This window comes from Sceloporus occidentalis, unplaced genomic scaffold (assembly GCF_023333645.1).
Source record: "Sceloporus occidentalis isolate IW3139 unplaced genomic scaffold, rSceOcc1.0.p SCAF_2, whole genome shotgun sequence".
Taxonomy (NCBI): Eukaryota; Metazoa; Chordata; class Lepidosauria; order Squamata; family Phrynosomatidae; genus Sceloporus; species Sceloporus occidentalis.
The window spans coordinates 216,215,875-216,242,613 of record NW_028316982.1 but is presented as its reverse complement, the minus strand read 5'-3'; the positions used below and the strand labels follow the sequence as shown (position 1 = coordinate 216,242,613).

Genomic DNA, 26,739 nt, shown 5'->3' with positions numbered 1-26,739 from the left:
TCTACATAGGGACCACCAAACGCAGTCTGCAAACAAGAATCAAGGAACATGAGAGGCACTGCAGACTGGGCCAGCCAGAAAAATCAGCAGTAGCAGAACATGCCACAAACCATCCTGGGCATAAAATACTGCTTGAAAACACTGAAATCCTGGACCATGCCAACCACTACCATGTCAGGATGCACAGGGAAGCCATTGAAATCCACAAACATCTGGATAATTTCACCCGGAAAGAAGAAACCCTTAAAGTGAACAAAATGTGGCTACCAGTCCTGAGGAATAGCAAAACAAGGACTCAGCAAATGCAAATGGAAAACCATTCAGAGTCAGAGGCTTTCCCAGCAGATAACTGATCACCAATTAGCAGACATTAATCCTCTTTTGCATTAGCTTCCCAGCCTGAGGCCGGCCATCAGCACAGAACAATACACATGCAAATCACTCCTGCATTCCCAGGCTCACACAGTATATATACACCCAACTTTTTCCAGGCAAAGCATGCTATGAAGATGCCAGCCGCAGATGCTGGTGAAACGTCAGGAAGAAAATTTTCTAGAACATGGCCACATAGCCCGAAAAACCCACAAAAAAACACGATTATTATTATTATTATTATTATTATTGCTTCTGAGAAAGAGAAAGAAGGAAGATGGGGAATGCTGCTGCTATGTCCTCAGAGACGATGAACTGAAATAGAGAGCAGAAGAAGAAGAAGCAGCAAAGCAGGAGGAGGAGCAAAAGAAGCAGAGGAGGAGGTGAGGGTCCCCTGCAGTGGGTGCCTTGTCCCTCTTCCCCCATCTGGTGCTGTCTCCAACTCCAGTCCAGGAAGCTGAAGCCCTCACCATCTCCACTAACAGGTGCTCCACGAAACGAGTCATCATGAGTGTTCCCTTTCTCCCAGACCAGTCTCCTTGGGAGGGGCTCAGGGAACTCCCTTCTGAGCTCCAGGGCCCTTTTCCCAGTTAGTGGTCCAGTGCTTCCCTCCCAAGTCCAGGCCACACAGCTGAAGTGCTTCAGGCAGCAACCGTAGAGAATCCCCAACAGCCCCTGCAGCCACCACAGCATCATCAGCTCTTCCCCATTGGTGAGGCTAGGTATTCAGAACCCACTCTGGCAAGAGCCTGGGATGCAGGGCTGCGAGGATCTGGAAATGGCAGTGCTGTGCTTCTCCTCAGCCTGCCTCTAGAGATGATCCAGGTGCTCCAGAGACAGAGCCTGGAGAAGGAAGAAGAGCAGGAGAAGGAATACTAGCACCAGCATTATCACTAGTTTCATCCTGGCTCCGTTTCCCCTGGTGCTGGAGGACAACAGGGACTTACCTGATCTCCTGTTGTCCCTAATGGCAGTGGCACCATTAGAGACAATGGGACTTGGGGTCCCACAGTTTTTGGTATCTTCGGGGGGGGGGGCGTGAATGGATCATCCATGGATATCAAGTTCCCACTGTAGATTCATGATTCTTTAGGAAGTTGCCTTGGCTGGTGATTCTGTCAAAGTCCCGGCAGATCTCTGGAACTAGATCACAATGACCACAATTGCTTCTAAGCCTGAAACCATGACAGGGATAGGGTAGATGCCAAGCATTAAAAGCAGTTATATCCCATTAATCTCAATAGGTTATACATATGAGAAGGTATGCATAAAAAGCAATGCCTCTGTGGTCTCTGTTGTTGCCCCGTAGGAGCAGCAATAATAGTAACCTTCTTCCCCCGCGAGCAAGGGCCATCACTTCTTTAACCATCTTCAAAACGGAGTTGAAGACCATCCTGTTCAGAGAAGCGTTCCCAGGCATTGCGTGATTGTCACTTGCTATTTGATGTTCTTTTTTGTTGCCTGTTTTATTGAACCATTTCCTGTATTGCTATGTATTTTATATGTATTACCCTATTATTTCTTAGATTGTATGCCATAGGCAGGTTTACTCTTTTATATTTATTGTTTTTATGTACAGTGCTGTGCAAATCTACAGTGCTATATAAATAATAATAATAATAATAATAATAACACCAACAATAATAATAACAATAATTATAAATTGAAGCAGATAATCAAACACATGCATATGGTTTACGTTCTTTTTCTGGCGCACTTGTGATGCCCGAGTGCTCCAATGGCACACTCATTATGTCACAAGTGTGCCTCGACGTGTGGACGGTAAGTGTCCATCACGTCAAAATGTGTAGACAGGTCATCGCCATTTTGACGCTGCCAGTACATACTAGGGTTAGGGAGCGTCTGCATGGTGCGCGCTCCCTAACCCTAGTACCCGCCACCGCCACACCACATTTTGCCCGTCTGTACCTCGCCTTAGTTAACTTTAAAAATGTATTCATTGGATTATTAATTTTAGTTTGAGCAATACTAATTGTTATCAAACAGTATTCTTGGCAGAAAAAGTAAATGTTAATGTGCTTCATCCAATCCAGATAAGCTTCCTGGATCAAGTAGTATATGTTTCTTATAAATCTTTTATACACTTTCTATCTAAGCACATATTTTAATTTAACCATATGACCATAACATCTGTTATCTGCTCTTACATTCTGGACCTTGATATCTCTTTCCTTTGTAATGTATCTCTGAGATGTGTTTTATAGTGAAGAAGTAGCATTAAAGTAAACAGCAGCTGTTGCTTAGTATTGGACTCCACGTCTTCTTTTGTCCAAAGCTGCAAATCTCCCTTTTATTCCTCACAGAACATAAGGATATTTCTATAATCAGATGTGTAAGGTAACTAAGCTATCTAAAGAGATGGCAAGGGCTTATAAATGTCTCACAACAAAACCCTGCACCAGTCTGTTTTTTCCTTTCTTTCATTTTATTTCATGAAGAAACACCACACAAAGGAAAGTAAATTTTGGACATTTCAAAAACTAGTGCATTAGCACTATGGGGAGTTTTTTGTGGCACAATCATTCACTCAACAACTAGGCTTGGAAAGCCAGCATTATCTTCACATCTGTTTAAATGGGCAAGAACACCTCTTGCGCCAAATAAATACTTGCATGAACTAAAGGGAAAGGACACATCAGAGAGCTATTCTTATGTTTAAGGAAGTAAGATTTAGGCTTAGTTCCTCAACTGAGAAATTTTTTTAGTCCATACCATCCTAGGAGGATTCACCTTCACACTGACATGAAAGCCAGACCTAGTGATGCAACAGGTTGAAAGTAAGGCAACTAGCAACTCTGTTGTCCCAACAAAATTGCACAGCTAGTGTACCTATTAAACTCAGAAGGAGAAGACACTTTTAAAATAAGTCTGAGTGCCATGGAGAGAGGGAGGAATATTTTTGTTCATCACAGTTCATCTTAAAATCCAGCAGCCAGATTGGGCAAAGTAGATTCATTCAGCTTTGAATGGGGTGTGAGGAGGATGTGTCTACACCAGGGGTATGACAGTTTCACAACTTCATACTCCTGTATTATTTTTCTATGAACTTTTGTCTAAAAACAATTAAGAACCTATTAATTCTTATTTGTCTTTAAAAAGGGTGACCCTTAAATTAAAAAGAATGGAATACATGATTTTTCCATAGAAACAACATAGTAGCCTATTTATTTATCACACAACAAACATGTACTGTTGTACTATAAACATTTAAACACTATACCTTTACAAAAACCAACATTTTTTCATTTCTTATTACTTAAGATGAACCGTAGTTACAGTTTGTCCTTGTGTTTGCAAACTTCATACATTAGTCCAAAATATGGCAGCCAGACTGGTCACTTCAAGTTTTGACCATATAACACCAGTCCTGAAATACCTTCATTGGTTACTGATTAGCTTCTGGGTTCAATACGAGGTGTTGGTTATTACCTATAAAGCCCTACATGGCTTGGGCCCAAGTTACTTAAGGGAACGCCTCTCCCTACATAATCCGCCCTGCACTCTCAGGATATCAGGGAAAAATCTGCTGGAATTATACTCAACTAGACTAGTCTCAACTTCTCAAAGAGCTTTCACAGTAGTGGCTCCTAAATTGTGGAACAGCCTCCTGGAAGAGATCTGTCTTATTACCTCCTTGGAGGCTTTTAAGAAGGCAGTTAAGATGGATCTCTTCCGGTGAGCCTACCCTCCCAATCTACTATAAGAAATAGTGGTCCATCCCTCTGTTTAGGATTAGAACACTCTATCCCACCATCATTTTGATTGTATTGTTTACATTGTTTTAACTGTTAAATGCTATATATCTTACTGATGTACTTTTTATTGTATATATATACTGGGTTGTAATCCTGCCTCAATCCACCTGGGAGAGGCGGGAAAATATAAATAAAATTTATTTATTATTCTTATTTTATTCATATAGCTCTTCCACCACTTTAATAGCTCTTTCTGAACATTGATTACTTCTTGGTATTTCTATAATGGATAGCTCCTCTTTCCATCATTTGACAACTATTTGCATATTTTAGCTGATTTTCTTTTTGACTCACCTGTGGATGGATGCTACTAGATTGGTTGCAATTTTACTTTTGCTGTATTTCCTAGGCACTTTTGAAGTATTCTCATCATCAGTTCCATATTCAGATTCTTCAGACTCAGTTTCAGATCCATTAGCAGTAACTTCAAGATCATAAGATGTTGATGGTAGTGATAGATCTTGAGGTTTTTGTCTCTTTGATAGGTGGATTGTATCTTTGCTTGCAATTTTACTTGTTAAGTACCCAACTGTTCCCTGGCTTTCCATTTGAAGAAGGTACTTTTTTTTTGTCTTTACTGGATAACCATTCCCCTTCTATTTTTGTAATATCAAAAACTTTATACAGGGCATCATATATTCCCCTCTTAACATATTCATCATAAATCTTTAGCCTTGACAAGCTTTGATTGTATCACCTGATCTGACACACGTGGGAAATTTAATGTGTTTTCCCATAATTTAGTAATTTCCTTAGACATTTCCATTACTTGCTCCTTTCTATCTTTAATTTCTCCTCCAAGACATTGGTATCTCCCAACAATTTGTGTTTGCACTGGTATTCTGCTTTTATTTTCTAGAGAACATTCTTCTAAGGCACATTACTTCTTTTTTTTATGTGACTGCTGAAACTGAACAAGATTTTTGATTTGGGGGTGACTTTTAAAAAAAAACTTAGAGGAATTAACACTTTATTATTTGTTTTTAAGCAATAGTTCATTGATTTATAATAAAGGAAACATTATTTTTTAAGTTCAACTTTCATATGCCTAGTGTACACCCTCCCACCAGTGAATTAGGGACCCAATCCAGCTACTGGCTCTTAAAGTGGACCGGGGAGGCATTTACATAGGTTTCCAGTAAGAATACATAGTCTTCTGAATGCCAATAAGTTACAGTTCTGTAACTCTATGTTATGAATTTGTCACTGCAGTACTGAATACCAGTCATAGGAGTTTATCGCACGGAGGTCCTTCCATATGCTAAGCATCATGCAAGCACCCTCCAAACGTCACGTTAATAAGAAAAGTGCTCCAGGAGGCTCCCCTGGTTATGAGTGCATGATGGGAATGGAGTGGGAGCTGCAATTACATTTCCATAGCGCCATGGTGGATCACACCCATAGCACTTGTGTGACATTGGGGGGGGGGCGCTTGCATGACGTTTAGCACATGGAAGTACCTCATTGTGATAAACTCCATAGTTGCTAACAATATCATTAATGCAATCTCTAGTTTGACTCTGAGAAGAACCTTTGCACCTGACATTGCCTTTTGGTGTTATGTGCTGTATGAAAGGTGTCTGTATGTATCTTTCATATACGTACTAAACCTGAAGAGTATATCAGGGTTTATTGAAAAACTTGATTAATTTGAAAAGACAAGGACAATATTCAGGATAGACATTCTTGTTTGAACTAATAAGCTAAATATAAGGAGATGCCTATCAAAATATATCATGACAGAATTCTGTATGGTGTGTAATGTTTTCAAAATGTTAACTTTACTATTGAGATAGCTTAACTTGGTGTTTAGAATTTTGTACAAGAAATTTAAAGAATCCCTTTCAGCCATTAAAAGCTTACATGGATGGCATTGTTTTTCAAAATGAATAATCTTTTGCACTCACCAGGCATGTCATGCTTTCCATTCTGAATTATTTAAGTCACCCCTTTAAAATGTACCTAGCCAGTCACTCCAGGAGAAAATTACTTGTTGTATGTCTTTAATGCTACATAAAATTGGCATAAAAACAAAGTTCTGTGCTTCTTGAAAGTCTCATTGCTGTAATAATATTGATTAAATAACTTCTACACTTATTGTTGTTTGGTGGAAAGATATGAGCTTCCCCAGTGTTTTGCCTTCCCTTCATCTTTAAGATTTTTATAAAGACATATGTGTTCCATTTGCTGCCCTAATAATTAAAAAGCTATTACAATGACCATTGGAACAGAAAGTCTCTAGGGACCCTTTTATGCAAACTAGCATGTCAGAACTGCCAAGTTTATTAAATTCTGGCAGTATCAGGATTCATGGAACATCACTTCTCTCAAAGGTCTAAGGGCTTCTGTTTTGCTCCTGTTGTAGCTTCAAATTAGATTCCACTACTTTAGATACCTGCTTCATGTTACACAATCTACATTTAGATTGAGGCTGGGCTGAAATCATTCTGAATGCAGCACACAGCACAGTCGGCATACTGAAACCTATTCACCATGCCTCAAGAAAGAGGACAATTATTTTCTCATTCTGGTGTGAAGCAAATACACAGAATTTGTTATAGCGGAAGATTCTGTTGCTTGAATTATATTCACAAGGGTCTTTGTTTTGGTGCATGATCATATTTTTATTCATTAGCACATCCAGCTGAAAAACGAATATATGTGTTTCTCATGTCTTCTACCTTGATTGCTAACAGACATTTTCTTCTTTCCTTTGTTTATGCCTCCTGGCTTGAGAAAAATTATTTATCCAGTGTAGTGAAGTCTGGGAGTATTTGCATTAAATCACAGACCAATTCTCAGCTCTCCCCCCCCCCCCCCCAGTTCCAAATTGCCAAATCTGTTCTGTTCCAAACTGAGGCCACATGGAGCAAAAATACAAAGAACATTCTGGTCAGATGTGTCATTCCCCTCAGGGTCCTTTCATTGTTTTAACACTAATCTCTGACCAAAATGCCTTGTCAGACTCTTATTGCATTTAAAAAGCTTTGGGTGAGGTTTATATTGATTTGGAATAAGGCAACTGACAACATTGCAATAAATTTTTACTACTTAGCACTGATCAATATGGATTTTTCTCTGCCTTTCTCTGGAAAATTGCTTTCTGGGGTTCCAGATACGGTCAAACTGCTAAGTTAATTATATATCATGTAACAGGTTGTACAGTTTATCTAGTTCTAACATCTAACAGCTGCAATTCTTAACACAGACATCATGATTCCATTTCCTTTCCATCCAAAAGTAAATTATATGCTTCCAATATAATTATAGAGGGAAAGTTCTGTCTCCTTACTAATTGTGTATTTGGGATACTGTTCACAAATATAATTCTTGTATGTGAAGTGTAAGGAACTTAAATCTGGTAAATGCTCATATTTGATTGTTTACAAATGTGTCAGCTACTTTCTGAAGCTGGGAATATTGATGTTTCAGCTAGAAAACATTTAAATATGTCTTATTAACGATTGTATTATGGTGATTTCTTTAACCACATGAATGAAGATGCAAGAGAGTATTTGGGTAGTATTTGGAGAGTTTCCAATTTTTTTTTTTTTTTTAAGCATTAACTAATTCTTGGCAAGCTTAAAATACAAGAGCAGCAAGTCTGGCCACCTTATCCCTTTGTTCTGATTAGGTATAAAATCCTGATGCGGTATGTCCTGATGAGGTAAATAGGAAATGGCAATAGAGAATTCTTCTTACAGCAACATTTTTCTCTTTGCTACTGTTAAAAGAGACAGAATTCATTTGGAAAACTGATTTTTGTCTTTAAAAAAACTGTAACTTTAAAATTTCTGTAACTGTAAAATTCAGTTTGCAAAACTGCATTTGCAACAATCAAAATTTCAACCAAAGTGAGTTACTTTGTTAAGCTAATACATGTTAAGGGCTGCATCTTAGATTTAAAACTCTGCTCATGATTATGATGACAGATGGGTTTACTGTTACAGATGGAGAATTAGCTGCTGTATTACATAGGAGGAATGAACATTCAGAGCACACATCCTTGTCTAAGCACATTCTGAGTATGAACGACAGACAACTGAAATCAGCAAAAATATGTATGATAACGTGTAATGGCAATCTCCACTGATGCATTTACTATGAAGCCTTAAAGTGTCTCCAATTGCATTATGCCCCATTTTCTAATGTATTATATCTCATTGCTAAATCCACAATTCATTTGTTACTTTTGCAAAAGCCAAATAAACTAAAATTTATTTGTAATTTACCTGTGAAAAAGCCAAGAAGGCATTGGGTTATCTACCACTGCTCCAGCCACTGATCTGCCTTTATACCCCCTATTTTTTGGACATGAAAATTATATCCTGCTGCTTGATGGTATACGCTTTGTTTCACTGTGTCTGTCCCTTTTGAATGTGACCATGGGTGATAACTGACTAGATTTTCAACTTCAAGAGATTTTGTTCAAGTAAGAACAAAACTGTCTTTCCCTGTCTGAGGTGGCATTGACAGTGTGACTCAGAAACGTAAGAGAAACCTCAAAGCATCGACAGGTAGGTTCCTCCACTATAGCATTCACTAATTAGCTCACAGCTGATGCTGATGACATTCAATATGGAAAATGTACCATTCAATGATTGTCCATAGGTGAAATACAACAGCCTTCCCTCATTCCCTTTGTAGGGAGATTGGACAATGCATGGCCTAAAGCCCATTTCTGGTGCAAGCAGACCAGGCGATGTCCCCTCTTCTTTTCTTTTCCCTTTTTTTAAACCTCTTCTTACACAGTTTTGTAAGTTCCTGTTGGCTCCAAATCTTCCAGGAAGATTCAGAGCCCTTCATTTTGATGTCAGGTGGTTGTTTGAAATGTTTTTCTGAGCCGCCCAGAGCATTTGCTGCTGCTGCTGCCAATCACTCACTCAGAAATCAAACTGAGGTGCCGGGCCATGTGACCATTGCTCAATACCTTGTTCTGAACTCAGAGCAAAGTGACCTACAGCAGTGGTGACATGCTGGGCAGCTCAGGAGGATGTGTGGGCAGTCAGCTACCCAAATTCAGAATGTAGGGCCTTGCAAGAGACGAGGGCTATGGCAGCTCTGGACCCAGGATAACCTGGAGTCTCCTGCTCCAGTACAAACAGGGCTGATGTTATTATGCACCAGTAGCAAATGTGAAATATTTCCCCTAAGACTGCAATCCAATAACACAAGCCAGCGAATAAGCTCCATTTATCTCAGGGGACATATGGACAGTATTGATCCTAATGCTAAAATCTGACAGACATAAATTAAATGGATTCAACTGAGAGGAGTTTCTTCTTTCACAGAAGCATTTATCCTCCATCAAGGAAAGTCTTCAACCAACTGAGAAATTAGCATCTTTGAATGAATCAAACTCTTCTGGATCTTATCCTTTGATATAGTTAAGAGAGAATAAATAGCCCACATGTGGACAATGAATTTAGGATGGCTACTTCACTAAATATTATTGTGGATATATAATACTCCAATAGTTGTTGTCTTTGTTAAATGCTATCAAGTTGATCTTGAATTATGGTGACCCAATGAAGGGAAAACTTCTAAATCAAACGGTCATTAACAACCCATCTCAGGTCTTGCAGACTCGGGGCTGTGGCCTCCTTAATGGAGACTATCTACCTGAAGTATAATCTTCCTCTTTTCTTGCTGACCTAGAAACCTTGCCAAGCATTATTATGTTTTTACCAAGTCATGTCTTCTCTTGATATGTCCAAAGTATGACACTTTCAGATTAGTCATTTTGGCTTCTAATGAGAATTCATGCTTGATTCGATCTACAGCACATTTATTTGTCTTTTTGGTAATCCATGGTATTCACAGAACCACATTTCAAATGGCATTATTCACTTATCACCATATTTTTTTCATTATCCAACTTTCACAAGCACACATAGAAATCAGAAATACAATTAAGATAATCCTGACTTTGGATCTTATACCCTTGACCGAAGAACGGTACATTCCTTCTATCTGGGATGGTCGTCCTCTTCCACTGAGCGCGTAGCTTTGGGAGGGACGCACATGGAACGGTGAGGGAGGAAGGGGACACCCGCCTAGCCAGCCAGATCAGCTGAATCAACCCTGGTGATCAATGGGGTGACAGATGTCACAGCCAGATCGCCCTCACATCTTAGTGATGTATCTTTGTACTTGAGGCTTTATATAGTTCCTTCATAGCAGTCCTTCCAAATCCTAGTCTTCTGATTTTTTGATTGCAGTCTTCACTCTCATTGATGACTGAGTCAAGATATAGGAAATTGTTTACTATCTCAATGTTTTTATTGTTTACTTTAAAGTTAAATCTGTGGTCATTACTTTTGTTTTCTTAATTTTCATATATAAGACTTCCTTTCAATCGCCTTCCTTAACTTTTTTCAATAGTCATTCCAAGTCTTTCCTCATTTCTGCATGCAGTATAGTATCCTCTCCATACATTTTTGATGTTTCTTTCTCCAATTATCACACCTCCAGCCTCTGAAATTAATCCAGTTTTATGCATTATATGTTCAGCATACAGATTAAACAGTCAGGAATATATATAGCAGACTTGTTGACTTCTTGTCAATTTAAAACCATTCTATTTATTCATATTCTGTCCTGACAGTGGTTTCTTGTCATGAGTACAGGCTACACACTAGGAAAATTAAAATGTTGTGGCAAAATCATTTCGTTAAGAGCCACCAATAGTTTTTCATGATCTAAACTATCAAAGCATTTGCAATAATCTATAAATCACAAGCTGATTTTCTTTTGAAATGTTTCAGTGAACAATATTATCCAAGGTATGTTTGTAATATGATCCCTAGTGATTTATCCTTTTCTGAAACTAGCTTGGATATCTAGCATTACTCCCTTCTTGTATGGTAAAACTTTTTTGTAACATTTTCAGCATCACTTTGCTAGCATAGAACATGGTTGTTGCAGTTCCTAGTGTTCCCTTTCTTTGGTACTGAATTGTGTCCAATCTATGAGCCATTATTTTGTTTTCCATATTTCATTACCAACTTTAGCTAGAATCTGACTAGATTCCTGGAACCTGAAACAACTCTATTGGCTTGCCATTAGTTCTTGGGGTTTTAGTTCTCTCAAGTACGTGGAGAGTGGTTTCTGATTCACTCTCTAAAAATTGTGAGTTTCTTATCTAAAAGGTTCTTCTTGGAAATAATCTGTCATCTTTTCATTTCCTTTATATTGTTGTTCAGTGATTTGCTTTCATCATATTGTGTGTTCCTGGGTGGTCATATAGAATCGCTACACTTGGTTTAATTTTCCCTTTATACTATTATTTTTTGATATTATCAATTTATGGTCTGTGCTACAATTTGCTCCTGGTCTTGTTTTTGCAAGGGAAATGAAGCATTCTTCCCTCACAATGTTCCTGGCTTCAATCCAGTGTTCTGGCTTCCAGTCCATTAGGCTTAATAGTGCCAGTGGCAAACCAGGAATTGGTATCATAAGGTGAAGGGGGCAGTCAGGACTGAACAGACTGTCTTAGCCCTTAGAATTCCATTTGTGCTCTGCCATGGATGCAGCTGCACTGAAGCCCAAATAGAAGGGACTGCCCTCCCCAGCAGCCACTTTGGTTATTGTGCATGCTGTGTGTGTTTAAATTTGGGTGTTCAATTTTTGTATTAATAAAATAGGAAAATAAAATCATTTTTTTAAAAAAATCAATCAATCAATCAAAGCTGGACTGATGTAAAACCTTCAGAGTTGCAAACCTATTCAGTGCAAAATTCACAGGGATTTTTTTGGCAGGAAAATATTTTCTGAGCAGAAATATTATTTAAAAATTAATAATAATTTTGGAAAATACCCAGTTTTCAAAGCCTTTCTCTCAGCAGGGGAAAAGAAAGCTTTAAATTACTCATTGTTAAGTTTAATAACAAATTAGTGAAGAACTGCATCCATACTTCCCATATACTATTAGAGTTTGGAAAGCATTTCTTTACATATATATAGCTCACTTTCACTATGGCAATTTAAAGATTTCCATTATGCTGTTATTGCAGCTCAGAGGTTTTCTGAGTCTGTAAAACTAATCACTCTGCAAGTGAGGCAGTGTTTTGAATCTAAGATGCATGTATTCTTGTTAGGAACCATTGAGTCAGGATTTAATGAAGCACCAACAAAGGGTATTTACACAGCTACAACACAAATTAAACTGCCTGGTTAAATAGTTTCAACTAGTACCAGAAATATTGTAACACAATTGTCATTATTATTTTATTTTAAAAAACTATTGTAAAATGAGTAGTAGATTTAACTCATTGGAGAGAGCATTTTGACATGTTTAAAAGGTTTTAAAATGTTAGAAAGGTTTCATACAAATGAACTGGCAGAATTTTCTTTAGCGCTGATGAATAATAAGATGATTTAGCAATCCAAACAATGTCTGAGGAAAATCAGCCTGTGGTCTATACATTATGCAAAAGTCTTTGGTTGTGTAGATCATGAAAAACGATGGATCACTGTTTAAGAAATTCATGTGCCACAATATTTGATTGTCCTGCTCTGTAACCTGTACTCAGGACAAGAGGCTACAATTAGGAAAGAATATGGTGAAACAGGGTGACCTAAAACTATTTAAACTGAACCTGGAAATAAGAAACGAAAGGTACTACACTTGATCTTAGCCAAAGGGCCAAGAAGTGATATAAGAAACAAAAGGAAGGAGCAACCTAATGAGCATCCAACTGAGGCCCAGGTGTCAGCCTGTGACCACCTCCCCAGGGTTCCCTTGGGTAAAACATCTGAGGGCAATCCATTATCATTGGGTGATCTCCGGCTGGCCGTTTACTGGAAGGTAAACTGAGGGAACCCCCTCAAATCCATACACTTTACAGAAGAGAGCAAAAAAAAAAAAAAAAGAATAAATAAACCTGGTCAGCCTCAGGCGAAGTCTATTCCTTCACCTCCCAAGCCCCCAGTCTGTGGAGGAGGTTCCATAGCCCATTCCTTCACCAAAAAGGTGCCAAGGAGTTCATGGATTCCATGACTACTATGGGCCTGCCCCAATTAGTCTCAGGTCCAACACACTGTGCAGGTAATACACTCGATGTGGTCTTCAGTATGGATCAGGAACATTTGTGGGCGGAGATAATTCAAACCTCCACCCTGTCATGGACAGACCATTTTCTGGTCAAGGTGGGATTGAAGGCCACTACCCAGATCTCCCTCCGGATGGAGGACCTATTAAAATGATCTGCCCTCGAAGGCTGATGGAACCCAAAAGGTTCCAGGAGGCCCTAGAGGGTTCTATGGTTGGGAATGACTGTGATTCTGTCGAAGCCTTGGTTGATACCTAGAATAACTATCTTACCAGGGCCATAGACATTATCACTCCCGAGCATCCTTTCCAACCTACTTCCAATAAGAAACCATGGTATACTCAAGATCTTCGGAAAATGAAGCAGGCCATGCAACGACTGGTGGAAACATCACCACTTATCTGACAAGACATGCCACAAGGCTCTTCTTGACTCCTATGGAGTGGCAATCGATGCAGCAAAAAATTCGTTCTATGCTGCTCGTATTGCATCAGCAGAGTCTCGTCCAGCAGAGCTGTTCAGGCTGGTTAAAGAGTTAACTCAACGGTCTCCCACCCTGAACTCTCTATTAGAATCAACTAAAGCCTGCTGTGATGAATTCAATGACTTTTTTGCTGATAAAATCTCCCAGATAAGTGTCGATCTTGGAAACCAGTATTACAGCAGAAATTATAAGAGAGATGTCCATGGGCAATGTTAGACTGGATCATTTTGAGTTTGTAAATACCGATGAAGTGGACAAGCTCCTTGGACATTTAAGGAAGACAACTTGCCGCCTCGATCCTTGCCCATCTTGGTTGACCACTCAGGGAGGGGATGCAGTAACAGCATTACTTCAATCTATAATTAACGCATCTCTTAGGGAAGGTAAATTTCCATCTAAGCCTAAACAAGCGGTGGTAAAACCACTTTTAAAAAAAAACACTCCCTTGACCCTTTGATAAGAAACAATTATAGGCTGATTTCCTTATTACCATTCTTAGACAAAGTGATCAAGAGGGCAGTTGCCTTCCAACTCCAGGCTGTCTTGGATGAAGCCGATTATCTAGACTCATTTCAAACTGGCTTCAGGGTGGGACATGGAGTTGAGACTGCCATGGTCACTTTGGTCGATGTTCTCCGTCTGGGCATCGACACAGGAAGTGTGACCCTGCTGGTGCTCTTGGACATCTCAGCGGCATTCGATACCATCAACCATGGTATCCTTCGGGAATGCCTGAGGGAGTTAAGCATCGGGGGCATTGCGCTCCAGTGGTTCTGGTCCTACCTGTTGGGCAGATTCCAGATGGTGATGCTGGGAGACAGTTGCTCTCGTAAAAGAGAGCTGACATCTAGCGTCCCTCAAGGCACCATTCTGTCTCCCATGCTGTTTAACATTTACACGAAGCCACTAGGAGAGATCATCCGGAGACATGGGGCGCGATGTTATCAGTACACTGATGACACCCAAATCCATTTCTCTATGTCTCCGACTGTTGCAGTGACTAAGGATGGCATCTCTCCTCTAAATGCCTGCCTTGAGTCGGTAATGGTCTGGATGAGGGAAAACAAACTCAAGTTGAATCCAGAAAAAATGGAGGTGCTCATGATAGGTGCTCCTGGTCCAGGGACGGCGATTTTCCAATCAGTCCTGGACGGGGTCACACTTTCCCTAAAGGATGAAGTTCACAGTTTGGGAGTACTCCTGGACTCATCTCAGGTGGAGGCGATGGCCAGGAGTGCTTGGTACCAACCAACTTCAGTTGATATGCCAACTGCATCCCTACCTGGCCCAGAGGAACCTTGAAGCAGTAGTATTAACACTGGTAATGTCTTGTCTTGATTTCTGTAACACGCTCTACCTTTGTACCAAGTTTGGAAGTTTCAATTGATCCATAATGCTGCAGCCATATTGGTCACAGGAACATCAAGCTTTGACCATATTACTCCAATATTAAGATCTTTTCATCGGCTGCCAATTTGCTTCTTGGTGCAATACAAAGTGCTGGTTATTACCTTTAAAGCCCTACATGGCTCGTGCCCGAGTTACTTAAGGAACGCCTCTCCCTACACAATCCCCCCCCCCACTCTTAGAATATCAGGGAAGAATTTATTGGAACATATGAAAACTAGACTAACTACAACTTCCCATAAAGTGTTTACAGCCGCGGCCCCTAAATTATAGTACAACTTACTGGAAGAGATTTGTCTCATTACCACCTTAGAAGCCTTTAAAAAGACACTTAAAATGGATCTCTTCTAGTGGGCCTACCACCTGACCTTTTATAGCTGATTTTATGGAATATTCCCACTCTGACTTAATAGCAGGGAAAATTGATGACGATTTGGCCTTTTTAGTGATTGGTAGTAATATTGTTGTTGTTTTACTAACTGTATTTTTAGATAATATTGTATTTTGTATTGTGGTTTTTATTCTTTGCTGTAATCTCGCCTCGATCCGCAAGGAGAGGAGGGAAATACAAATAAAATTTATTTATTTATTTATTTATCATTATTATTATTATTACACTGAAGTCTGATATTTTCCCCCATAACCTGCCATTGAGAAAGTGTGATTGCCAGTGTGTTTCTGATAAAACCTCTGACCTTCAAAGGCACTTCCTTTTAGCTTGATGCTGACTGAAGGTAGGCACACTCCCTTGATCCTCCTCCATGTCCAAAGACTCTGCCACAGGGAGACTGGGCTGCTGAATCTCCTGAGAGGCCACAGACTCTGCTGGAGCAGGTACAGCAGAGCTATGGTCGGACTCAGGCTCCACAGCTGCAGACTCAGGTCCCAGAGACTCTGGCTCATTCTCCAAGTCCTCCTCCAAGCTGAGCCTGACACTGGGTCCCATTCCTCTTTGGACTGAAACCTTGCTTCTTGGACTGCTGACCCATCTCGACTATCTCGAACCCTTGACCTTTGGACTGCATTATTGACCTGCCTATATGATACCCTGGACCTCGGACTTCTGGACAAATTTCTTGGTAATACCTCTTGTATTACCAAGACTTGGAGTCAGAGACTGTCTATTGCTTTGAACTAGCTCTGCCAGCCTGGGGTTTTGTTTGTTTGGGAACTGAGCTGGTCTTAGCAGCCATTTGGTTGCATTCCTCGACAGAATATGCTGAATCTCTTGAGAGGCCACACTCTGCTGGAGCAGGCCCAGCAGAGCTATGGTCGGACTCAGGCTCCACAGCTGCAGACTCAGGTCCCAGGGACTCTGGCTCATCCTCTGAGTCCTCTTACACACTGGGTATGACAGAAAGGACAAGAGTCTACTTAGTCCCTTTCCCCTACCAGGCCAGCCAACATGGCCCTCACCGCCATAGCAAATCTTTAGAAATAACAGATTACCCTCTTCAGACAAAAAAATGGCATCAGTCCTATAGAGCTCTAGCTGCCAGAAACAAATAGTGGGATGTGGCCCAACCCCACATACAAGACATTGCAAACCTCTCTATTCACCCTTCCATGGACAAGGTCAATCTATCAAGGATCCTCTAGCCCACACAAAACTTGGCATGGGAAAATAGCCCAAACAAGGGTATGCCAGACCTTGGATTTCCAGGAAAACATAGGTAGCCTGTAAAATGAGGGTCTTGACCTTGAACAATTCCAAGTCATTCCACCAAGGTGAATGACCAAATGTATGGAAGAGGCCCACAGCTCTCCTGACATACATGAGGACATCTGCCATGACAACAACTAAAAAAATAAACCCACACAGAGCCTGTGAACAGAGGACCTTGCTTTTGAGCAAGCCCAAATCATTCCCACTGAGCTGAATGACTGAAAGATGCAGAGGAGGCCTACTGCACTCATTAACATAAGAGACAAACTAGTCAAATGGAGGGTTCTTCTCCCTGGCCAGTAGAGTGTGGTCCATTCACTCCACTCCATTTGAGGGGAAATGTCATAGTATGGCCACAATTCTGTGCCCACATCTCCAAAAGACACCTACAGAGTTCAGAAAATATAAAAACATGAGTATTCTGCAAATTATAGTTCAACACTGCAAAGGTTGCCCATAACCTGGAAAATGGGAATACAAAACAAAAACAAACCAACAGCATGCATCATTAACCATGGTCTGCTGGGCCATTAATCCTTAATTGTTTCTTGCTAAGACCATCTGTTAACAAAAGATCCCACACCTTTAGACATGTAACCTGCAACAAATAGAATAAATTTATAAGTATCACGCTGTTGCAGAAATGACATCCTTCTCACTCGTCCTGAGCTAGGAGCCTTAGAAAGGTCAGGCAAGGCTGCATTTTATCACCCAGTGTCTTTAACCTGTTTGCTGATCATATCAGGTAACGTAGGATTAGCCTTGAACTAAGGAGGTGTAAAAATTGGAGGAAGGAACATCAGTAATTTAAGATATGGAGATGATGCTACCAGAAAATATCAGACTTTGAAAAACTACTGAAGCAAGTCAAGGAAGAAAGTGGAAAGAAAGGTTACAACTGAACATCAAGAAAACAAAAATAATAACCACAGATGATTTATCTAAGGAAAACGTTAGAGACAATGAGATAGAAAAACACTGGCTCACTTGTTAATAAAAAGTGAGAGTGTAGTCAGGATATCTGGGGAAAAAAGATTAAGACTTGGAAGGGCAGATATGAAGGAACGAGATAAGATCTTCAAGCACAAAAATATAATAATAATAATAATAATAATAATAATAATAATAATAATAATAATATGTTTTATTTATAGACCGCTATTCCACAATGATCATAGTGGTATACAGTAAAAATTGAATACAATACAAATACAAGGTGACACTTAAAGGAGGGAGAAGTCTCGTCCTTCAGGCAGTCCCTGATGTTGCTGGGACTGCCTGATCGCTCCCTCTGAGGCCAAGATGACAGTTACAAGAGGGAGGAGCCTCTTCCTTCAGGCAGTCCCTGATGATTCAGGGGATGCTGCAGCCATCATCCACGCATATCGTCTTCTCACCTGCCCTGACAAGACTGTAAAATCTATTGCTCTAGGCTCTCTAAAACAAGTCGTCCAAAAATTGCTAGAATTCCATCGGAGAGCGACCTAGCAACCTATCTTTCCGGTTCGCTGGAAAATGAATTTGGACGCAATGGCGGTGACTTCTCTTCCCTCTTCACCCGCACCCGGAACTCAACCCGACACTTAAACAAACTTATTGGTTGCAAATGGATGTGGGCTGTTGAAGAGGGCCCTCAGCTCACCGTCACCAAAGGGAACCCTCTAGAGGTCCAGAATTTCTCCCACAAAACAAGACATCTGTTAGAAAGTTCATTGAAAGAACTTCTAAGGGAGAAATATACCATCACGCTTCTGAGCAAGCCTGACCAGGGCAAGGTCTTTGAGGTGACATCGCAATGGGACTCAAGTAACCACTTTATTCCACGCGGAGATTTCACCCGTTTTGCTGACTGGCGTTTTGTTCACCGAGCTCGTCTGAATGTTATGCCTCTTAACGGCGCCATTAAAACTGGCAACCACAACAAACGTTGCATCCAAATGAGACGCTTCCACATGTGCTCTGCAACTGCCCTCCACACTCAACAGCCTGGAAACATCGGCACGATGCTGTGATGAATCCACAGCATAGACATGAGTTGAAGTTGACACGAGGGCAGCTAACAACAACAGATGAGCTAAATGCATACTTTGGAAGATGTTCACATGAGATATGTTCTGGCACAAATCATTTTGCTGTCTCAAACAGAAGAGACATCCACCACCGCCGCCGCCATTCTAGCTGCATAATCAAGGTGTATCATATCTAAAGCCAACTAATTTATTTTGGCATACAACCCAGAGAAAACCCAGAATCAGCTTTTCTCATCACTGAGAATAAAAACACAATAAAAATAAATTAGCAAACAATTTACTGTCCTTTCATGATCATGACACAATCTTTTGACTGGTGCAGCTGCTTTACCCTGCCTATTGGCAAAGCCAGCCACGGTGCAATGCTAGCTGGATGCATCTTCCGATACACATAGAATACACATACACACCTTGAGCCAATAGTAACTCTTTGTGTGGCTAGTTGCCTGTAGCTATTGAGGAATCAAAAGTTTTTGTTTCCTACAAGTGCCTCTGACTCTCTGAGAGATTAAAGAGGATGTCTGTCATGTTTGGAGGTTACCTGAGAGGATCAGCCATAGACTACAAGAGGTGGCAGCATCTGAGGAAGAAGTGAACATGTGCTGCATATGTCTATCACCTGCTGCAGCATGGGAAGAAGGGCAGCAAAGGTTGGAGTTGGGTTAGGGTTTTAAGAGTGGGTGGGAAATGGAATGGAGAAATAGGGAGCAGAAAACAGAAAAAAACCACACCCAGAAACAGTCCAGTAAGAAGAAGCAGGAAGTAGATGCCAATGGTCCCAGAAGAGAGCAGGGGATGAAGAACATTGCAGGAGAGACTGGAAGAGGGATACAAGGGAGGAAGAGCAATAGCAATAGCATGTACATTTCTATACCACTTGTCAATGAACTCAGCACTCTCTAAGCGGTTTACAGTCTGTAAGCTAATTGCCCCCAACAAGCTGAGTACTCATTTTACCAACCTATGAAAGGATAGAAGGCTGAGTCAACCTTGGAGCCCGGGGATCGAACTCACAACATTGTGGTCACAGTACCAACATTTAACCATTGCACCACCAGGGGAGAGAGTTGAACATAGGAAGAGGAAGAGGGCTAACTGGGGGAAGTAGAAAGTGAGCCAGTGACAGCAAAGGGCAATGAAGGACTGGGAGGATCTAACTGAAGCAAACAGAGAGATCGAAGGACAGGTGGATAGTGAAAGGAGTCAGCAACCAGGATGGGGGAGTAAGAGCCAGGGAGGGAGGTAAGAGGGGAAGAAAGAGGTGGAAGTGGTCAAGAAAGAGAAAAGGCAAAGGTTGAGAGACAATGGGTTTGTGGTAGAGGGCGGTAAGAAAGAGATAGACAAGAGTGGGAAGGAATGCTAAAGTAGGAAGGCAGCAAGGAAAAGTCAGATATTCAAGGACAGTGCAAACATGTATCCTATCTGAAAATCTATCTAGAAAAGATGGAATCCAGCGCAGAGTAAACAGCTACAAAATTTCTTCTATTAAAATCATTTTCTCTTTGTTCATATTAACTAGGAAGCTTACCAAGATTTCTGGAGGTTCTGGAGGTCTGAATGTCTTAACACAATTAGTGTACATTTGTTGTTAGCGGCCTTGAGTCCCTATATTGAGAGAAAGGTGGGATATAGAAGTTATTGATGGCTCCCCAGCAAAGAGCAGCCCACCTCCTAATGATCCTGCAACGGCACATTGTGGTTGTCTTCAACAGTTTCTCTCATGTATTGATGCATATACTATATGTGGCAAGTATTGTAAATGGCACCATATGTCTTTCTGGAAATGGCTAAATAAACCATTAAAATATGGCATAATGAAACAATGAAAAGAAAATGTATTATATATCATTTTACTAGAAATATATTATAGCAACACTCTCTCTAATTAAGCCAAGACTTCATTACAGTGCTTCTCGTTATCATCTGTAGTATTTTATTATAATTATCTATGTTAGGTGTAAGGATTTAATGTTTTAATAACACCTTTAACCTTAGCTGATGTGCCTCTTCATGACAAACAGTGTAATAACTATACTCAAATGCCCCCTTTAATTGGCCATTGCATTAATTCTTTTGTAGTAAAATTATTTCAAGAGTAAATTTGATTTTTCTTTCTTCATGTAAAGCAATTATATTTCTTGTATGGTTCACAAGTAATATTAACACAGCCTTCAATTACTGTACTCCATTAATGTTCTTTTAAAACATGAAAGGCATAGGATTTATTGAGGAAAATGTAAAGTTTTTAATACAGTTGTGTAACATACATGGTAATAGTGTGTTGGGTTTAATCAGAGCTGCTGTGAACCTGTATGGTGTCCCTATTTGAAAAAAGAAATGTACAACACAGAAAAGCTATGTCTAATATTTAAAAACATTATTCATTTCAGAAATGAACAGCCACATATTTACAGCATGAATGGGCAGAAATAAATTGTGGGCTACCCGGCCCTTATTTGTTATTGGGATTCTCAAAAAGAGTGCCAAACTAGAAGAATATTGTTTTAATCAGCTAAAGCCTAAATGATTTTTGCTTAAATGATTAAGAGATCCTGTTATGTGTTACATAAATTTGTTTAGCAATTTTGAAATAAAGCTGTGGATGACAGGATATGGGTACATGAGTGAACCTGAAACCCAAATTGGCTGACCTCTGCCTGGACTATATCTAATTCTCTTGCTTTGAAATTCTTACTTAACGATATAAAAACAAAATAAAAAACAGCTTCATTTATATACCGTTTCATACTGAACTAACAGTGTCTAAGTGGTTTACAACTGTAAGCTAATTGCCCCCAACAAGCTGGGTACTCATTTTAGCAACCTCAGAAGGATGCAAGTCTGAGTCAAGCTTGAGCCCTGACTAGTACTGAACTCACAACCTTATGGTTTTTGAGTGAGTGGCTGCAGTACAGACATTTAACACTGTTCCACTCGATCTCCTTCTTTGGAAGTCTTTAAACAGAGGTTAGATGGCCATCTGTTGGGGATGCTTTGATTCTGAGTTCCTGCATGGCAGGGGGTTGGACTGGATGTCCCTTGTGGTCTATTATTCTATGATCTTTTCATAAGAAGGATCCATTAATCAAAAATAATCGTTCCAAACATAAACATATCTTGTGCATCTCACTATAGGAAAGATGGTAAATTACAACTGAAGATGAAATAGAACCATGATTACTGTCAAAAAATTTTTGTTGTTGTTTGAAATATCCCATACTGAGTGGGGGGACGGGACTATATATTCATTTTAAGAAAATAAAATTGATAGAGGATTACATATCAGTGTGCAATGTTTCATAGGTTTCATATTGAATAAAAAAAGGACAATATCAGTGTTAGAAGGAAGGAAGGAAGGAAGGAAGGAAGGAAGGAAGGAAGGAAGGAAGATCACTTAGGGGCAGAACAGACCACTCTGAAGGGGCATCTTGAGCCACACCGAGAGAGCAGGATTGGGCCATGGCAACTGTGACTGGAAGCATAAACCTTTGCTTCCAAATTTCTAGAGGTCTTCATATCTTGAAATTAAAATCAGAAAGCAGGGAAAGTCAAGGTTTTCTATTCTCATCAGGTCCAGCTATTGTACCTCTTTACACTGTTTTCTGTTAGACCCATCTATTTGACTTTTACTGAACAGCAAATATAAATGAAGCATACACTAGATTTGCTTGGATCTTGCCCCTTTGTTCTCAGCCCATGAAAAATGGTCCCTGTCTGTCAATGCTTTCAATTTTATTTCAGCACAGTTTTCACTGAGATGCTCTTATTTTCTTAGATCTTTTGCTCTCAAAGTATTGGCCAAATAATTTGTGCAAAGCCTGATTTATGACTTTTTGCAACTGCAAAAGAGGATGTTCAGAAGAGAAAGATATAAACTTAAATTAGTTATTTATTTATAAGGATATTATCATAATGACCAACTCTTCATTGGATAGTTGTTTAGTTTCCAAAACATAAAATGGGCTAAGATGTCAGCATATATGTATCCTAATCGCTTTCACATTTTTGACAGTATTTATACTTCCTTGAGTAACAGCAGCCTTCAAAGTAGTCTGAAGACTCAGGTTAACAGTTAGTATGGAGTTACCAAAGAGCAACCTGAATATTTAAATTGTGCCAGTGTTCTCTCCAGGCATTCATTATACCATGTGTCTCCACAGCCTCTATGTGTCAAATCATTTAAGCAGATATTGGATGGTTTTGATCTCACAGTTTCCTGTGGGGCTTTATAACTTAATACTGGAATGTAATTATGGAATCCAACAAGCCTGGAACCATCCCCTTAACCTTGTCAGCCTAGGAAAATTGTGGGCACACTGCTTTTAATGGCCTTTATCACCAATGAATTACTCTCTTGCTTTAGGGTTTTTGAGAAAAGGCAGCTATCTTGACCTCCTGTCTCAGTTCACTTTTATTTCCAACCAACATGACTTCTTTTGATAATCAGCAAAATATAACTAGTGGTTGTCCAGGTAAATATAACCTGCTGTTTCTTGGTTTAGTAGAAAGGATTGTTCAGTTTACAAGGCTTTTCTGGTCCTGTTCATAAAAAAAAAAAAAAAAAAAAAAAACAGACAAAAATATCTTATCATTGTGATTTTATGACTGTGTGTGTAGAATCTACTGACAAGGTAATATGGCAAATAAGAACAAGTTTTGAATTTAAACAATCTTCTATATAGATCATGCCTGAGAGTCGACACATAGATAGCAGAAACTATACTAAAAACATGCAGGGGTAGCTGTGTTGGTCATTTAACAAATACAAACAAAAATCCATTAGTGATACCTTTATTGGCCAACCGAAATGTACAATATACTTGTTGCAAGCTTTTGAAGCTCCATTGACATTTTCATCAGGCAAGATGTTACAAACCAAACAGGAGGGGGAAAAACACAATTGGAGATGATAGTCAGATGCCTCCATGTTTTTTCAGTCCTTAATAAAGATACTATGCTGGGGAGGATATCTTTTATAGGCAGGCTCCTCCTCCTTCTGGCCATGTGGCAATAGGGAGACTTTCAAAGTTGTGAAATTTAAAGTCTATTTGCATCTCAACAGGGATCCCTCCAATATGTCTCCATTCCTCTGAGGTCAGAGGCCTCTTTGTAGGTAGAGAACAATGGATTTCTCAAGAAGGTTAATCAATAAGCAGCATACCTGGTGCCCGCCAGGTGTTGGGATGACCTAGGGGCTAAGGAACGCCAACTAGCTGCCATCACACCAGGTGCTCTCTTGTTCTCAAAGCCCCTAGACACCGGGTGGTTTAACCATGTTGTGGCCCCCACAATGCCCAGCTCGCCCCTGGATCCCTATTGACTCCCAAACCAGTGCTCCATAGCCCTGGTAACCAAACCAACCAGATCCTGGCCTATGCTGCCGCCACAAAGGCCATTCCAGCCAGAACGCCTACCGCCAACCCTGCCTAAATTTGTCAGTGTCCAACACACGTGTCCAAGTGCGGCCGAACATAGCTTGCATAGGCCTTAGATTTCCATCTGCCCAATTTCTTGATGGAATCAGCAGCTAGGCCAGCTTGAGATGCCAAGGTGGCCACTCCAATCCTGAATGAATGTCCACTGAACTCAGCAGGAGGAAGCCCCAATCACTTGACAGCCAAGCACAACACTGAAACAAACTGAAAACGAGTGAGAGGCTTCCCATCCAAGTGGACAAACAGATAAGAATGAATGCCAGGGCGCATAGTAGACCCTTTCAACCTCCTAAGAACAATAGTTTCATCACGGCCAAGTTGATCGCACTTGGACCTGTGGACAACCAAAGAAATAGCATGTTTAATGAAGGACAAATTGCAAGCTTTAAACGCCCTAAATGATACATCAACCTTGGAAGAAGCAACCAGTTCTCCCAACCTGAAAGCCCCAAAAATGCCACCATGAATGCAGCAAAAAACAAAGCATATTCGTAATCAGAGGAGCAAACAGAAGGTAATAAAGAGCAAATATTAGAAAGCAGTTGGAAACAAATAGGTCGTCTGGCATCTTTGGCCCTGATATATAAACGCTTCCAGCCCTCGATCGCCTTTTGCATGAGAAAAGAAGAACATGGAGCCACAAAACCACCAGCTTTGGAGAAAAAGGTAAGGCCAGCTAAATGAATGGCCATAGTCTTAGTCATGCTGTTGGTACGCTTCAACCATACAAGAAACTGCATGACAGTGTCAGAGTCAACAGGCCATCTAGGTTGCATACCAACAGCACGAAAGAAGTCCCACAGTTTTGTAATGGCTTGCTTGTACACTTAGAAAGTAGAGGGAGCAACTGATGCCAAAACTCCTTGCATTATTTCTAGCAGCCAACCTCCCAAAGGAATTCTGGGAAAGGGGTCGGCAATGGATCTGCCTCGGGAGCCAGCTGGCGAAACCTGTCTTCCAGGTGTATCGCATGATTGAGGAAGCATATCGAACGAGGCAAGGCTGGCGGGGAAGTCATTATTCCCCAAGGCCCCAGGAGGGTGGGAGAGGTGATGAAAGAGATGGAATTCTCTTGGGGCTTTTAAAAACCATCCCCAAAGGGGGAACAGAAGGTTGAAAAAACAGCAGGACGTGGAAGCTAAAACTTGGCTTGGGTGTCCACAACGAGCAGCCAAATCTGTTAGTGGAGCAGGACCCACAGTTCTCTTGAATTTAGTGGGGCGTGCTGACATAAAGCTGTGTCATAGGCAATGGCCGCGGCCTTACCTGAAAAGAACTTGACCCGAAGGACATTGAGCCTATGTGCCAGGCATGCTCTGGTAAGACCATGGACACAACCGCCTTGGGCCCACAACAACCTCCAACTAACAGAATTCTATGGCATAGGCAATAAAAGAGTCTATCTTAGAGCTCTGGGCCTCACAGCAAACTCCAACTCCCGGAATTGCATGATCGTTAGCCAGAAAGGAGTCCAGCCATGAGTTCCTGGCCACCCAACAGACTCCAACTCCCAGAATTCCATAGCCTAGCCGGGAAAAGAGTCTAGCCTACAGCTCTGGGCCACACAGCAAACTCCAACTCCCAGAATTCCATAGCCTAAAGGCATAAAAAAGAGTCAATCCTAGAGCTCTAGGCCCCATAGCAACCTCAAACTCCCAGAATTCCACAGATTAAAGCCAGGAAAAGAGTCAAGCTTAGAGGTCTGGGCCCCACAACAAACTGCTACTCCCATAATTCCACAGCCGAAGCCATAAAAGAGTCAAGCCTAGAGCTCTGGGCCCTACAACAAACTCCAATTCCCAGAATTCCATAGCCAAGCCAGGAAAAGAGTCAAGCCTCGAGGTCTGGACCCCATCGCTACCTCCAACTCCCAGAATTCCATTGCCTAATGCCAGGAAAAAGGTCAGGCCTAGAAGTCTTGGCCCCACCACAACCTCTAACTACCAGAATTCCAAAGCCAAAGCCAGGAAAAAGAATCAAGCCTAGAGGTCTGGGCCCCACCACAACCTCCAACTCCCAGAATTCCATAGCCTAAAGTCAGGGAAAAGCATCAAGCCTAGAGGTCTGGGCCCCACCACAACCTCCAACTCCCAGAATTCCATAGCCTAAAACGGGACGTACTAAAACAAAGGACAGTACTTGCCCATAGGGAAAGCATACTTGCCCATAGAGATCCATTGGAGATTGCTTGTCCATAGAGATTCATTGGAGATTGCTTGCCCATAGGAAATAATGGAGATTGCTTGCACATAGAGATTCATTGGAGATGGCTTGCCCTTTGGGAAACATAGTATTTACTTGCCCATAGGGAAACGTAAGAAATTGCTTGCCCATAAGGAATAATGGAGATTGCTTGCCCATAGAGATTCATTGGAGATTGCTTGCCCATAGGAAATAATGGATATTGCTTACTGATAGAGATGCATGGGGATTGTTTACCCCTATAGAATTATGGTGATCACTTGCCCATAGAAAGACATGGTAATTGCTTGCATATAGGAAATCATGTGTATTAT

The 26,739-nt window shown here is 40.7% G+C and overlaps 1 long non-coding RNA gene and 1 pseudogene across 1 annotated transcript in view; both read right to left on the bottom strand.

Moving 5' to 3' along the window:
* Positions 1-26,739, bottom strand: part of LOC149319685 (uncharacterized) — a 54,797-nt gene that overhangs the window by 23,165 nt on the left and 4,893 nt on the right. The gene's annotated exons all lie outside the window — the stretch shown is intronic.
* LOC149319686 (U2 spliceosomal RNA) lies at positions 12,718-12,807 on the bottom strand (annotated as a pseudogene).